This window comes from Hoplias malabaricus, chromosome 10 (genome assembly GCF_029633855.1).
Source record: "Hoplias malabaricus isolate fHopMal1 chromosome 10, fHopMal1.hap1, whole genome shotgun sequence".
In the NCBI taxonomy this organism is placed as follows: Eukaryota; Metazoa; Chordata; class Actinopteri; order Characiformes; family Erythrinidae; genus Hoplias; species Hoplias malabaricus.
This window is the reverse complement of record NC_089809.1, coordinates 22,912,990-22,929,095: the sequence shown is the minus strand read 5'-3', so window position 1 is coordinate 22,929,095 and position 16,106 is coordinate 22,912,990. Positions and strand designations below refer to the sequence as shown.

General features: G+C 37.6%; 1 long non-coding RNA gene across 1 annotated transcript in view; it reads right to left on the bottom strand.

Annotated features, from left to right (window-relative positions):
- LOC136708748 (uncharacterized) overlaps positions 1–16,106 on the bottom strand; it is a 92,299-nt gene that overhangs the window by 75,394 nt on the left and 799 nt on the right. The window lies entirely within an intron of this gene.

Here is a 16,106-nt window from a genome sequence, read left to right as displayed (position 1 = left end):
TGTTCCAAAAGAGTTGGAAGTAGGGCAAAAATAGTGAAGAGTTTACTGAACATTTCATTACACTCTAAACAAGTGAACATAACAGCTATAAAAAGGAGCATTCACCACAGGCCCAGACTTTGCAAGCATCACTCATCACTTTTTGACAAATTTCATGAGAGAATTGTCAACCAGTTCTTACAAAACATTTTTCACACGTGCACAGTAATCCAGAAATGTTCTTGACTTTACCCAGAGGAAATTTGTGTGAGAACACAAACACCTCTAACATTTGTCCTGGACCTAACCTGAACTTTATCCTCCTCCCACCCTAGTAAATACTCCAGGTGTAAATAAGTCAGTGCATGTGAGACTGGAGCAGGAAATGTTCTGGAGATTCTCCTGCACATACCTAAAGCATGTGTTTCATTTCAGTAAATCTCCTGCATGTGTGAATGACCACTCCAGAACATCTCTGGACCCGATACTCCAGAGTTTCTCTAGAATTTTTCCAGAGTTCGTGTGTGAAAGAGGTATAAGAGTGCAAAGAATATCTATTAGGGCTGGGCAATTAATTGAAAATATCTTCTAATCGACAATCTTGCCTATATCGATTCTTAGTGTTGCATCGATACCAATACCGTATCGGTATCTGCACCGATACTGCCATTTAAACACAGTATCAGTATCAGCTACAGATAGTGCAAATACCATAGGTGTGTTTGAAATGGCCCACTACTCACTATTCCCTACATGTAGTACACAGGGCACATTTTGGAACATGTGCATGCACACTGCTAGATGCAGCTCGAATTTATGTCAGAGCAGATTGTAAACAGACTGGTTATTTCACACTACACTACTGTTTTTGTTGTTTTTAACACACTACACAACCCCAAACTCCCCAACCAAACACACAACTCGTGTTTCCAAAGAGACACAGATAAATACGGATGTACACATCTCTGGAATAAAGGCTGTAACAGCGTGTTGTGTGGTGCATTTGGGGAAATGTGCATCCAGCACTATGTTATATATTGTAGTTTTTCATAGTTTTACCGCTTAATCCGTCCTGCACTGTAGAGCTCCACTGCACGCGCCTGTGTTTACTTTCTGTTCTCTGTCCTCATTGGCCGTTGAAGGGACTCGTTCATTCATTCTTGAGTTTGTGGTGAGTTTACACTACGCGACTGTGTCCAGAGTCGAAAAACATTAAACATTTGATATAATTAGTTTGAATATTAGATCCTCTTTTATAAGTCGCTTTGGATAAAAGCGTCTGCCAAATGCATAAATGTAAATGTAATAAATACTGCGACTGGTCAGAAACACGATTTTGACCAAAAATATTTAGAATCGGGCTAAAAGTCGTGTAGTGTAATCCCAGCTTAAAGCATGCCAAAGAATATTGACTTCATTCAAGCAACCACAAAGAAGCACGCTAACACAGGTCAGCAGCAGTCGTTAGAAAGTGCATTTCACAGTCATGTCTAATGTTCTCATAACAGTGTAAAAAGCTGTTCAGTCCGGCTATACTATGTCTTCCTACTTGTACTTGTTACTGCATTGTGGAAATATTTATTTTTTCATGGCCCTGAAACTTTACATTTTTAATGTGCAGTTAATAAAGAAGTAAATGTTGTTCATTCAAGCTTATTATATCTTATTAGCGACACAGAACCCTGCTTTAACAAAATAAAATCTGTAAGTATAGCAATATAAATATCTGGATTTATAGGCATCTGTCTAGTAGTTAAGATAGAGTTTGTATCGGTAATCTGTATCGGCAGATAATTGAACATGAAATATCTGCATCTGTATCGGAAGGGAAAAGTGGTATCAGTGCATCCCTATCGATTATATCAATTATTTTTATTCTGTTATGTCCCCATTATGTGTTCATGTACTGTCCCTTTAAAACCATGCTATCAAGCTGTAGTCACGTGATTCTGCAACTATCTGCAACATGGAAGCAACATAAATGCAAGAGGCCGACCAAGCAACTCAAGCAGCTGGTATCAAAGAAATTAAGATTACAGTGCTCAAAAAACAAGAGAAGAAAAAGCTCTCAGCAACATTAGAAAAATATACCATATTTAATACTGGAACATATTTACAGTACAAGCCTTGACACTGAGGGTAAAAAATACAAAAACAAAATAATCGTTCATTAATCATAATCATAGTAAATTGGACCATTAATCATGATATTGATTTGTACTCATATCACCCAGCACTACTATCTATATTTCATCATGAAAAGATTCAGGGAGTCAGGAAATCTGTGTGTAAAATCCAAGGGCAGAAACCACTGCTGAATGTGTGACCATTGAGCACTCAGACGCTACCGTTTCAGAAACGTTCATGCTACCCTGGTTGACCTTCGCCATTTGGAGCACAAGCTCATTAAAATTAAGTCAATTTTAGCACATGTGACTGCCTTAAGTGAGTCCATCCCAAATTGTAATAGCATAGGACTGGCGGCACCCATTTTTTCAGCGTATAACTGAAATTTAATACAGTTAAAAAAAGGTGGTAAAACAAACACATACACACACCCACAAGTGAAAAAAACTCAGATTCATACTAAATCCAATTAAGCAGCACTGTTGCTCATTTGACCTGAAAAAATGCTGCCTGTTTTTTTAGACTGAATACAAGAGCAGCTGCTTTTGTTTTGAAGAGACTCATTGATAGATTTTATGACAAAATGTATGAAATAGATTCTCTCTCTTCGGCACTCTAATGGCAATTATTCAATGACTTTGTCATTTTGTGGACATTTAGCAGCCGTTTCAAAAAAGATGTTAAAGGACCCAATCTACACCTGGTCATTTCGTGTGATTTGTGGTTTGAAAACTGATGAGATTTTAATCACACGTATTTACGCTTATAATCAAATCCATTTCCGGCTAGTCAGGCTGAAATCAGATTGCTGTATGGTGTGCAATAAGCACATAATGGACATAATATGATGATTAGAATGTACTTGGTAACATCAGTGCCCTTCACATTGTGACCTAGTGTTCAAGTCCCAGCTTGGGCAGGAACATCTTGCTATGCAAATAAGAGTCCTGGGACACGACTACAAAGCTGCACTATACTAACACTGACACATGGACAAGAGCATCTGGCAAATAACAAATGTAGCACAGATCAACTCTATATATAACAACCAACTGCCTTTGAGGTACCTTGTACATTCTGATTAATGTAATAGAGGCTCATTGCTGTGAAGCTCACACTTGCCTTACACCAATGAAACTTTATTTTACCATTGAAACTGCTAAATTGAACTCAGAGGAGACACCGTTAAGATAATCATTACAGAAACTGCATTTCCGATGGGCTTTCTTCCATTTGTATCCATTTTCTCGGTTCGTTTGTTATGTATTCTCAGCCTTAGTTCCTTGGATTATTTTATATACATATATTCGCATACGAGGTTAAGGAGAATACTTAGTTCTTTTTTTCTTTTAGATAAAACTACACTGTCATATTTCATTTTTAAAGAATAAACCTTCCTTTAGAGCCAATCATAGCTCTCAGCCAAAACTGTTGTATGATATTGATACTTAGAAGTTATTGCACAACACTCTAAGAATTAAATTAATACTTTAAAAATAATAATAACACTAAGTTTATACATAAACAATGTGGACACTAAGTGAGAAAGTATAGCAGTGTCTGAACCTGGTCCACAAATGCAACTCCATCTAAAAATGTTTTTGGATAAAGCACACATATTCAGTTCATGTGTGTTTGAAGACTGAATATACTCAATACTGATTCATGACATTAGATGGGACATTTGACAAAGTGAAATGAAGAAGCTGAATTCTATACATTTCCATAATCTGCCACTTCTGAGATTAACTTTACACTATGGCCTGAAAGTGAAAACATAGCATGTAGTAAAAAGAGAAGCTGTACAATTACAGCAATATGAAACAAAAATAAAAGTGGTATTTGGAATTCACCAAACTTTTAATTCCAATTCTGATACCTACAGAACTTCCTAAACAATTATAAACCATAGTTGCAGAGGTCACAAAAATGTACAGAGTTAGGGTCCAATTATCCTGTGGGATGTGTATGTTCCCCCGCTGTTTTTCCATGGTTAGTGAAAGTGACAGGTGTAAGACTGGAACAGGAGGGTGTCTGTGTCTGTTCAATGTGAGAAGGATATGATTGGCAACATGGCATCACTCTCTCTCTCTCTCTCTAAAAAAAATAAGAAAATATTTTATTTTATTCCATTTATTTTGACTTATTTATCATGAACTTATCACACTATGAAGGACAACTGCTGTGTTCAAATAATGTAATAAATTATTTAGGGGTGGAAGGTATATCATCGTTCATGATAATACTGGTATGTTTTCAAATTCGATAAGACTTTTGCCATATCGCAATATTGTGACGTAAGCGTGAGCTTATGGCACAGGCGCATATATCACACATATCTATACATTAAATGAGCATATTGATTATATCAATTATGTCAAGAATATGCAGGTGCACAAATGTCCCGTTCCGCCCTCTGTTTTTCTTTCTCCCTCGACCACCCACCTACGCCTCCGCAGGCTGCTAGCTAGAATACAAATTTTCAATAACTGCAGCTATGTTAGCTACACAATTCGAGAAAATAAACAAAGAGAGAAAAAATCCCAACATAAACAACGCAACTGAGATAATCACATTTTTAACAGAAAAACAGCAACTTTTGTTTCAGGTTCCTCCATCACTGGAAAGCTTCACCAATGTTTAATTTAGTTTGGCCTCTTACTTTATCCAGCCTCTCTTTGTCTCTTTGTCAAGTTTAGATTTGGGGAAATCTGGGGAAATCATACAGATATTTTATCTTCTAGGAATGCTGCATTACAGGCCCTCTGTAAAAATCAATCCACTTGAAATACAGCAGTAAAATATTAATAACAAAAATGAGAACCATAGAATTCGTCAGTTGTTAGCAAATATCATGTTCATAAATTGGAACTGTAGCAACTGCTATATTAAACTGCCAGCTATTATAAAATCCAGTATGTTTATTTTCTAAAGTTCATCATCCATCTCATTTTGATTAGGCCTCTTGCATGACTGACCCCATTAAATTTATTGCTATTAATATTTTATTAAATTATAGCTATTATTAACCACGATTGCAAACTGTTTATGATAGCTCGTGTCTAAATTGGTTAATTAACTGAATGGATGGTGTAGCCATTATAAAAAGAGAGGCAAAATTAGCATACTGTAATTGAATGTCACTCCTCCTCAGTGTTCTGTACAGATGGGCCAATAAATACTGAAGGACAGTGGCTGACTTTCCAGACATGACAAGAAACAGAGAGCTTGTGAATAAACAACTCTGCAACAAATCTGTCAGAATACTTTTAAAAGTAAAGAGTGCATCTAAGGGACTGCTTGAAAACTAAAGTTATCTGTTGTGCTGCAGCAGCACTAGGGTTATCTCCTGATCACCTTTCAAAGAGCTGCATGCTTCTTTTTTTTTTGTCCAGGGTGGACATTCTTCTCATCCCTCTCTTTGATGCGGGGGGCAGAAAGATCCACAGCATCTCATTCCTGACTCTTCCTGAGGAGAAGGGTTTAAGAGCCAGAGCAAGAGAAAGGCAGAAAAAGTCAGCTGGAGGTTCACCCTCATTTTTAATGAGTCTCGGGTTAAAGAAATGGCCTTCTCAAAATCAGATTTCCTCCATCCGCGAGCTGAAGAGGAGGTCTGCCCTACACGATAACTGCAGACAAAAAATAAAACAGCCTGACTGTGGAAGAGGGGCTTGGAGCTCAGGTGGAGATGAAGAGTTCTGAAATAGCACAAGCTTGATCGTGCCCTAAAGAACAAATGAAGTTCTTTTTCTGTCACTTCTCTCTCCATCTCTCAAAGTTTCTCTGATTTCCCTTCACACGGCATCTTCCCTTTATTTTTACACGGCTTCTTATTTAGTTTTTAATCTCTCTCCCGAACATTTTATCCTTCTGTGTAATATGAAAGCTCTTGCTCTCCCTTCTCTCTAGTTACAGAACATGCTGAACTATATGTCACTTATCCTCTGCTCCAGCTGCTGATGTGGAGTACAGGAACGGAAATCCATTAGTTATAGAAGAGAACAAACTGCAATTACAGACCGGGTGATAATAACTAAATAATGAATTCGCAAATACGAAGACATTTCTCTTAAACACAGCCAACTGATGAGCTTGACCATATCTAAGCATGAATAAAATATAACTTGTATACAGGCAAACCTTGTGAAACACAGTAAAGACTAAAACATACTGGGCTTTATGCATGCATCCTCTAATTATCTTCTGAAACACAAATGGAAGCTTTTCCCCCCACAGCTAACTATCTTCTTACATAAGGCGCTTTGCCATCTACTGCATGACAGATTGTCAATTTCAGCCAATTATGTATTACAGACAGAGAGGCACTTTCATTAGAGAACTGAGAAGCATAGCTGTAGATTAAAGCATGTTCGAATCCCTTACTATCCTCATCATAACTGTAACAGCCTGTCCTGCCTCTGGTCAGCAGCTTTTTCAATGTGTGTTTCAAAAGCAATTCGGACTGCAAACAGAAGCAAAGGGGAAAAATGTGTGATTCAGCATTACATTATTCTCTAAAGAGCACCAAAAACACCCTGCAAACATGTAATAAGAGGATATTTCAGTGATGCTTGAGCAGTTCTGCTATTCCACATATGATGTTATTCCACTTCCTTTCCTTTTGAAAACCTAATGAGCTTAAATGACTAAATCTGCTTAAGCTTGCAGTTTGCCAGCTGTAATTAAACATGTAAACATGGGACTAAAGCATGAGGGTCGGCCTCATTAGCTTTGGGTCAAACTCATTTAAGACACATACAGGCACCGCAGAAGGGCTCAGGCACAGGTGCAACTCTTACACTAGAGGTGGCTTCCCACCTACAAGCAAAGGATTATTCACACAGCACAGAACAGCATACGTTACACAACAAAATCCTTCAAAAGAGCATTGCATCACACAGCCCTGCCAAACTCAGCACTGCACAGTGTAGCTCAACACTGCTCAAAGATGTTTTCTGCACTCTCTGAGCAACTGCCTTTATATTTACAGGCATACATCCTACAATTTCCTGCGTGTTATTTTCCCCCATTACATCAACTTCCTCCCTTTTTTTAAATGTATACTAAAAATATGTAATACAAAAAAATGTAATTTTATTTTCCACCCTACCCATATCACTTACCACCAAACTCTGATTTTGTTACTACACCTTTAAGACAGAAATATACATAAACAACATCTATACTTTCTATGTACAGCTAAAGGGAAATTAGAGGCATTTGCATAATACATAACTATTTTACTTAAAAAGAAATTAGGATTAGGTTTTCTATGTGTTCAATTGCTTTTTTGGATATTGCAAGCCAAGAAAAACATGATAGTTTGCTCATCATAATACTTTTACTATTTATAATAAATTGCATGTCATTATTGTTGTTTGTGTTTTCATGTAGTCGTACTACAAAGCTGTAAGATTAATGGAGATGACAAGTAATGCTCATGCTTGCCACTCAATCAATCAACAAAACAGGAAGAACCTTATTGAGATTTTGTTGCAGAAAATAATAATGAACAAACTCATAAAGCTACAGAGGTTTTATATTTGTGTTTATGATAAGGTTATTCTAGGCTTTTAAATTGCTACTCAGCCGTAATAGGCATAATAAATATGCTTTGATCGTTTGCTTCATATTGAATGGAAAGAGTCTGTAGCCAAAAGTGAGGTAGGCATTAACCTAACACACAACTCAGTAGAGTAGTAATTGGCCTGCTGAATTCATTGCTGAATGAAGACAATGAGTGTGATGTCAGCCCAATGATGGTCATCAAAACACAATACTCTTTGACTGTAATAGAAAAAAGAACATTATATTGAAAATTGGAAAGGTACAACTGCAAAGTAAAAAAGAAAAAACTAAATCAGACAGCACAAGTTTTTTGTTTAATAGTTTTTACATTATGTGTTTTTCAAAAACACAGCACAAATAAAATAATACAAGGAAAGTGGTGATTAAAAGTTCAACTCAAATTGTATTTCCCTCTCAAAGGCAAAAAGGAACATGTACTGCTGCTTCAGTTACTTTATTCCAGTTACACATTAAGTTACTCAACCACAGTGGTCTGGAATGTTTCTAATAGAAATGGTTTTAAGAAAACAAATGGTAACTTTAATGGTAACAAGGCCTTGCTTTACATGGCCAGTGTAGCTAATAAACCAGCTACTTGGAAAACTGTCTACAAGTGTTCGCATCACTATTTGACATCTACACCATGTGCTTCCTTTCCTGTTGTTTTGATTTTTGCCTGATCAAAACTACCAGCTGTCTGGGCTGGAAGCTTAAATGAGCTCCAGCATTTTATAGCCTGTATTTATAAATCACATACAGCGTCAATCAAAGTTAGCAAGAGTCTCCCAGACACAGCCTCACCAGCCCAGCATGTAAAGTGGGTTTGTTGTGTATCAGGAGAACACAGCACAGTGATAGCTATGGTGTGGTGCCCAATCTCACCTGCCGGTCTTGATGTTTCTCCCCAAGGACCCTCAAAACCGGGCAAGTTAGGTTAAACCAGGAAGGACAGGTGAGACTGGCACAGCACTGGAGCTCCTGGGGATTAATGGGCTAATGTAGTGAATGCTGACGCTCTTGTAAACGCATGCCATTTGGTGTGGCTGTATAAATGCTGGTTTAGTCATTTTGCTCCATTTTAAACAACAAACAAGAGGTCTCATTCAAAAATGACTAGCCCTAATTATAAACTCACCAACTATTCCACCTGTAATTGTGCTGTAATTATATTCAGGTGTTACCATCTCACAAAATATAACCTCAAACAGCTGTATGAGAATTGTTCAGCACATTACATTTAAAGTAACAGTCCATTTCTCACAGCTGTACAACTTGAGTTCCAGACATCAAATAACAAATGGACACCATCATGTAGCATTTCGTTAAGATATGGTTCCATTTACAACGGTTAACTAAAAATTCATTCAGTATCTTATGTACTTGGTTCATCCTGTGCTTGTGGAAGAAAGCCCATGTGACAAAGCTAGAACACAAACCACTCACAGACACTGACGCGAGGATTGAACCCACAAGTCCAGGAGCCTGAAGCTGTGTGGACGTGACACTATCCATAGTGCCACCTTGCTTTCCCTTCTGAGTATGCTTTTTGTATTTGTCCATAAAGCACATCTTAACTTGCACAATAGGAAATATAAGGTGGGCGGGGGGAAACAACAGTTCAGTTGAACCATCCAACACTTGTCAATGTTAGCAGCATTACTGAGGCAGGGTCATGGTATGTAACAACCAGTTCTTCTGTCTGCCATTTTCAAATATTTTGCTATAGCTCAGGGTTAAAACACACAGGAAAAAACAGACATATGCATAATAAAACAACAGGCTAAAGTGTCTTCCGTCATGAATCTTTGTTCTGTTTATAAGAAATTACATCACCGCACTCCAAGCTGAAAGGACTGCAGTCTGAGTAAGATAACTCACCAAGACCTTAAATACACCACATGGTGGGTCCTTGATAGTGCCTACTTATGTGCTTAAAATGTAAACAAGTTTAACAAGCATGAAATGTAAAACACAAATTCTTGTTTACATAAAGCCCTGGCGAACACCCTCATTTGTCCTTCAGAAAAAATGGCCATTCACTTTGTGGTACACATGCTTGGTAATGTGCATAAGCCTTTTATTGCATGTGATGTTCAAATAAGCATGAAATTAACAGGACTTTTCAAAAGGCCATGCAGCCACATTACTCACGTGCGTCCAGTGAGCAGAGGTTTCTAGCTCTCTGATGTCAAGTCAAGTGGATTTTAACTCTAAGTGTGATTTATTAGGAACACACACCTAAGTGGGGTTCTGACAGCCTATAAAGATAAACTCCCTCTATGTAGCTTTAGGCAAAATATCAGTTTAATAACTTCATAACAAACATCTCAGAGGACAAACAACAACTGTACCAATCTTTTTTTAATGTCACATTTAATATAATGCTGTACAAGCTGTTCAACTGAGCACATGAAAAATCAATGTGCTATTTGCCTTTGTTTCAAAGACATCTCCGTCAGTTACATTTTTAATGTTTATGATGTGTGGATAATACTTAAAATCTGCTCAGCTACAACAAGTTAAAAGTTACAAGTTAAAAGCTCTGACTTAAATAATGTTGTAGGAAGTAAATAATGCTGATTATTTCATTACAGTGGAATATAGGCTGGAGTAAGTTAAAATCTGTAAAAGCAGTAGCTGTTTTGTTGGAAGGATCTAAAAGCCAATATGTGACTCAGAAAATCCATAAAAAATAAAGCAGCATAGAGTTGTGTGACATGAGCATAGCTGTGAAAAGAGATGTAGTTATTGCTGATGACACTACCCAGGAATAACCTTTATAGATTAAATAATAATGGTCCTAAAATTGATACTTGCAGTACCCCACTGGGACCCTCAGTGTTTGGAGAAGAGGTCATCTATAGTTACAAAGCATAGGAGAGTTATGAGGAAAACTAGCTCAAAAAGTGTTGAAGGCAGCACCCAGGTTAAGTAGCACCAGAACTAGGGATGACCTGACACAATATTTGTATGGAATATTGGTACCAATATGAAAAACAATTAGCTGGACCTGGTGTAAGATAATTAGGACAATCCATGGGACACATCCGTGACTGACTGGCATGATGGTGCCCCACAACAGTGGCCCTCCAAGTCACATGACAACAACATGTACAAAGCGTGGGATACATTTCAGAAAGGCTGCAATTGAGGGAAAGGCTTCCACTGGAACAGTTCTACAGTCACAGGACTTGCTCTCAGCACTTCTACACACAATCACTATTTCTTCCCACGGTGAAGCAGCAGGTAGTGTCGCAGTCACACAGCTCCAGGGACCTGAAGGTTGTGGGTTCAAGTCCCCAGAACTTATATCTTTTAGTACTTTTAGGAGGGCAGTCTCTGTGCTGATTTGTCCTAAAATCTGATTGGCTTTAATCTCTTATTTTGTGTTAGAATTACAAAAATACTAAATAAATATTTTTTCTCTAATACTTTACTTAAAATGGGATATATGTAATTGGTCTAAACTGCTGAGCGTTACAAGATATTAGGTTCCCATTCTTTATTAAAAGTTTAATTAAAGCTGTTTAAAATCAGCAAGGAATACCTCAAGCTGTAAAGAGTAATTTACTATTGCCAAGATTTATTCAGTTACCGATTTTAAAATATTTTTAATGGAGTTAATGGAATATATAGAGGCCTGTAATCTTGTGACAGCTTCACCAGTTGCCCATCCTTAGACAATCATTCTTAGATACTATCCACGGTCAGGGACAGCTCACAAGACCAGCCACTTTAAAGACACTCTGACCGAAAAAATAAGACCATCACAATTTGCCTTTGTCAATTATTCAATCCTACTGTGCGTGCACACCGAAAGCAATAAAATCATTCAGTGTCGCCCATTCAACAGAGGATATGTCGCTGGCAGGCAGCACTGGACTGAATTGCATCACCAAGAAAACCACATTTTTAAAAGGAACAGCAATCAGTGTAAAAGCAGACTTTTTTTATTCACAAAAGTATGACAACCCTGACTTTTTATATATCGTTTGTCAGAACCTCATTTTATAATTTAAACCTATATTGTTAAACCTACACCTATATTGTTTATGTAGCAATAACTGAACATTATTTTTGCCTAACTCAATATACATGTGCAAATACAAGACATGAGTGGATTGAATTTTTTTTCTCTAATCACCGGTCGACCACACAGTAGGTAAATTATATTGTAATCTGCCATATCATCACAGCAATGTTCCAAAACATTAAGAACATTTACATAAGAAAGGAAGTAGTATTGATTATATAATGTGCTTTTTAATATGGCTGCCTTAGTCAGAAGATTGGATGTGACAGAAATTGGCAGCTATAAAGACCTGAGCAATTTTAAAAAGTGTTAAAGGAATATGAAGAGAAGATTTTGCCATATAGGGTGAGGCTTGTATGCTGCACTTAGTCAGCTATGGTGAGGTTACTGACAGGGGTACAAGGGATGGCTAACCTTGATCTGGCACAGATGCACAGGGCAACACAAACTCATCTATGCACAAGGGCTGTGAAGAACATACTGTCTAATTTCACTCAACAGAAAGGTGATTGTGTCACAACTCACATAAATGTAAACAATTTCACAACACATGCATCACGCGCAGCTGTGTATTGCTCAACACAGGCCTCAGAACTAGACCTTGGAGCAATCGAAGTGGGTGGCCAGATACATAAAGGCACTGTTTACCTGGGGGAGTGATGGCACCAGGATGCACTGTGGGAAGAAGACATGACTGTGGAAGCAGTGTGGGCTCAGAGTGCTTTAAACTGCAGTTTCTACATTGTATGTGCAGAGGAGGTATCCTCTAAGCCCTGCCAAAATCCCAACTGCACATAGCCCTGGCACACACAGCCTTGCCTGGATTTAGTAGGATAGCGGAAAAGCAGCTAGGGTCTCTCAAGGTTTAGTTATAACCCCTTGCCATATCTTTGTTCTCAGAAACAGAAGAAAATTATTTAAAAAAATAAATAAATAAGATGAGATGCTCTCATCTGAAAAAAATCATGGTATGACAAATTATATTTCTTGGCTTGATGTCCTGTCCATTTTTGTCCACCTTGTGACCCCTGCTATTTTTCAGTACTTACAAGGAAAGATATTTAAAAATGTTCGTTTTTTCAGTGCATTAGAACTTAATTTGGGGAAATTCTGGAACTCCTACCAACCCAGATACTAAGAAAAAAGACCACCCAATCAGTTTTTTGTTGGCTGCCTAACTCAGAAAACATGGAGCTCTCCTGATATTTTACTGCTATTTACTTGAATGTAGTGACCACATTTAAGTCCCTCCAATCACAGCACTGAATCCACATTTGTGCAATAGCACAAAGATGAGGTTAAACTGAACTAAACATAGACAAGAAGCACCGAGAAATGAGTACTAAATGTAACTGTTGCTGCTCCTCATTTAAAGGAACACACCAAAGCCTGGAAAAGAGGGGGGGACGTTCTGTGGTGTCTGATCTTTGTAGTTTTTGGACCCAAGAATGTCACACATGGCTAATTAAGACCCCAGGGACTTGTATTAACTTGTGGAATAAATTGATTTTATATGTCCCCATTAAGGTAGTTTTATTTCATTTAAACTAAATATTTATTAACCCTGGTGTAACGCAATATAAAGCAAATGGATTGTTCATATGATCAAATCACAGAAACAGCAGGACTCTCATTGAACTGAGGTGGTGGGAAGTGTCTACTGTATATGTTCAATATGTAATATTTAGAAAAGACCTATGATCCTCTCTCATATTTCTGTTTTATATATATATATATATATATATATATATATATATATATATATATATTATACACCTGTCTGACATTTTAGTTCCAGATTGGCAAATAAATATATTAAACAGAAAATGAGAATTTTAGTCAGTAGCTCACAACACTGGAATGTGTTTTCTTGCAGTAAACAGATGAAGAAGATTGGATTAATTCACGTACAGTTTATTCTATTTTCCGATGTACCCTTAGTAGGTTTCTTGTTTTCAAGTTGAGGCAAAAACATATACAAAAAATTTCAAAACTACCATCATAATAATAAAAATAAACTGTCATTCTCCATTTGAGCAGGCAGGAGGATTAGAGAAGATAAGAGATAGATGCAGAGCAAAGATTGGTTTGATTTAGAAAGACTTATTCAATATGTAAAGTTAGTCACTCAAATTTTCTGTTCTTGCAGCTATCATCAATAATGTGTAAAAACAGTCCAAATATTCTCTACAATGTTTGATTAATGTAAACTGACAAGGGAAATACTGGATGATCTCTCTACTCTGACCAGCACAAAAAATAGAGGAAAACTACTTTTTGTAAACCTACACAATCCACCACACAGAATCATCTTTTTCTTCCGCGGTGGTGGCCTCTCAGTGCAGGGCAGTGACATAGAGAAATGAAGCAGATTGGTGTTAGGAAAGCTCAGCAGGAACGTATCTCTGGTCAGTTCAGAGATACTGCAGTACAGATGGAAGGGCTGAGCTGCAGTATGTCGCTGTGTACTGACACAGGACCAGCACCCCTCCTACCTATATATACACCTTATCCGTTATAACAGAACACCTCTGCTTGATCCCAGAACATTAGGAAAGGCATTGTCCTTGTGATGTCTGCAGGAGCATAGGGGGCAGAGCAGCAGTGAGACGCTAAAACAGATAAATTCTGCCTGGGCTCGAGGTTAACAGCCACATTCTTATCAGATCACCCACAATCGATGGGAGAGTCAGCCGTAAACACAAACACATTCATCTCTTTTCCCGCCATCACTCACATCTTTACACCACAGGTTATCTACACTTGACATCTGTGGGTTAAAATATCAGTGACGTGTCATTTAAGTCATATTTCATTCGATAAGTACAGCAGCTGAAGTGATAGGGCATCTGGAAAGGGCCATCATTTTATTCAATCAAAAAAGATTTCTGTACCCTGTATAAACAGATGCTAAGCAAATGAGGTGTCTGCCTGATATATTACATAAAATTTCATTTTTATCCAGATTATTACTACCCTCAAAAAAAAGTTTCAACCGCATGATTAGAAAAGAAAACTGATGCCATTTTTCCATCACAGAGTTGCACCATTACTTTATTCTTAATTTATTATTCATGGATCTCAGGTTTTAAATTGAGGCTACATTCCCATCCTTGTCTGCTGATTAAGTAACAAGCTGCCAGACCTATACGCAACAGACAAAATCATTTCTTTAAAAAAAATGTATATGATATAATAATAATAATAATAATAATAATAATAATAATAATTATTATTATTATTATTATTATTATTATTATTATTATAAGGTGGCGCAGCAGGTAGTGTCGCAGTCACACAGCTACAGAGACTTGGAGGTTTTGGGTTCAAGCCCCGCTCCGGGTGACTGTGAGGAGTTGGTGTGTTCTCCCCGTGTCTGCTTAGGTTTCCTCCAGGTGCTCCGGGTTCCTCCCACATTCCAAAAACACATGTTGGTAGGTGGACTGGCGACTCAAAAGTGTCCGTAAGTGTGAGTGTGTAAGTGAATGTGTGTTGCGCTGTGAAGGACTGGCGCCCCCTCCAGGGTGTATTCCTGCCTTGCGCCCAATGATTCCAGGTAGTTTCTGTACCCACCGCGACCCTGAACTGCATAAGCGGTTACAGATAATGATGGTTACCGTTTACAGCACAAATACACCTTAAATTGCAGTGTCTCTCTCCCTCCTTTGCACTAGTTGCACTTTAATGTTGCGTATTGTTTTATGTAGCACCTTGGTCCTGGAGGAACGCTATTTCGTTTCACTGTGTACTGTAAACACTGTATACATCTTGAACTTGAACTATAATTATAATAATATAACAATAAGCTTTATTTTTTGCTTAGAAACATTATGTAACGGAATATTTAAATGGTTGTGATCAGGGAATAAAAAGTTGAAGATATGCATTCACTGTAATAAAGTATGGAAATTATTCTTTTTGAATGAACATACATAAAGAAGCACTGCAGGGGGTCAAAACATGCAAGAAATGTCAGATGCTCCTTAGGCATGGGTGATGAAATTACAAAGAAATGGTTTCACACAAGGAACAGGGGGCATAATAATCCATGTATATCCCCAAAAAATATAAACAATAACTCCCACAACAACAACAAACCCCAGGCACTCTGTCTCTAAGGAAATTTAAAAATCCTTTATTAAAATGTCAAAGCTTAAAAGCTTAAAAAAAGTTACATTTTTAAGCAGGTGCAGACATGTTGTGGCCTATTCTGGCCTTCATGTTCCCTGCCTGCTGGTGCACTGTGGTGGAATCACGGTCGCTGATTGTGGTCATCTACTAATCTGACCAACTTAACTTTATTATTTTCAACAACTATTTCTTACATTTCTACAGTTTCTTACATTCTAACAAAATCTGAAATTACTGGTGGGTGTGAGACACGTCAGTGAGGCACACA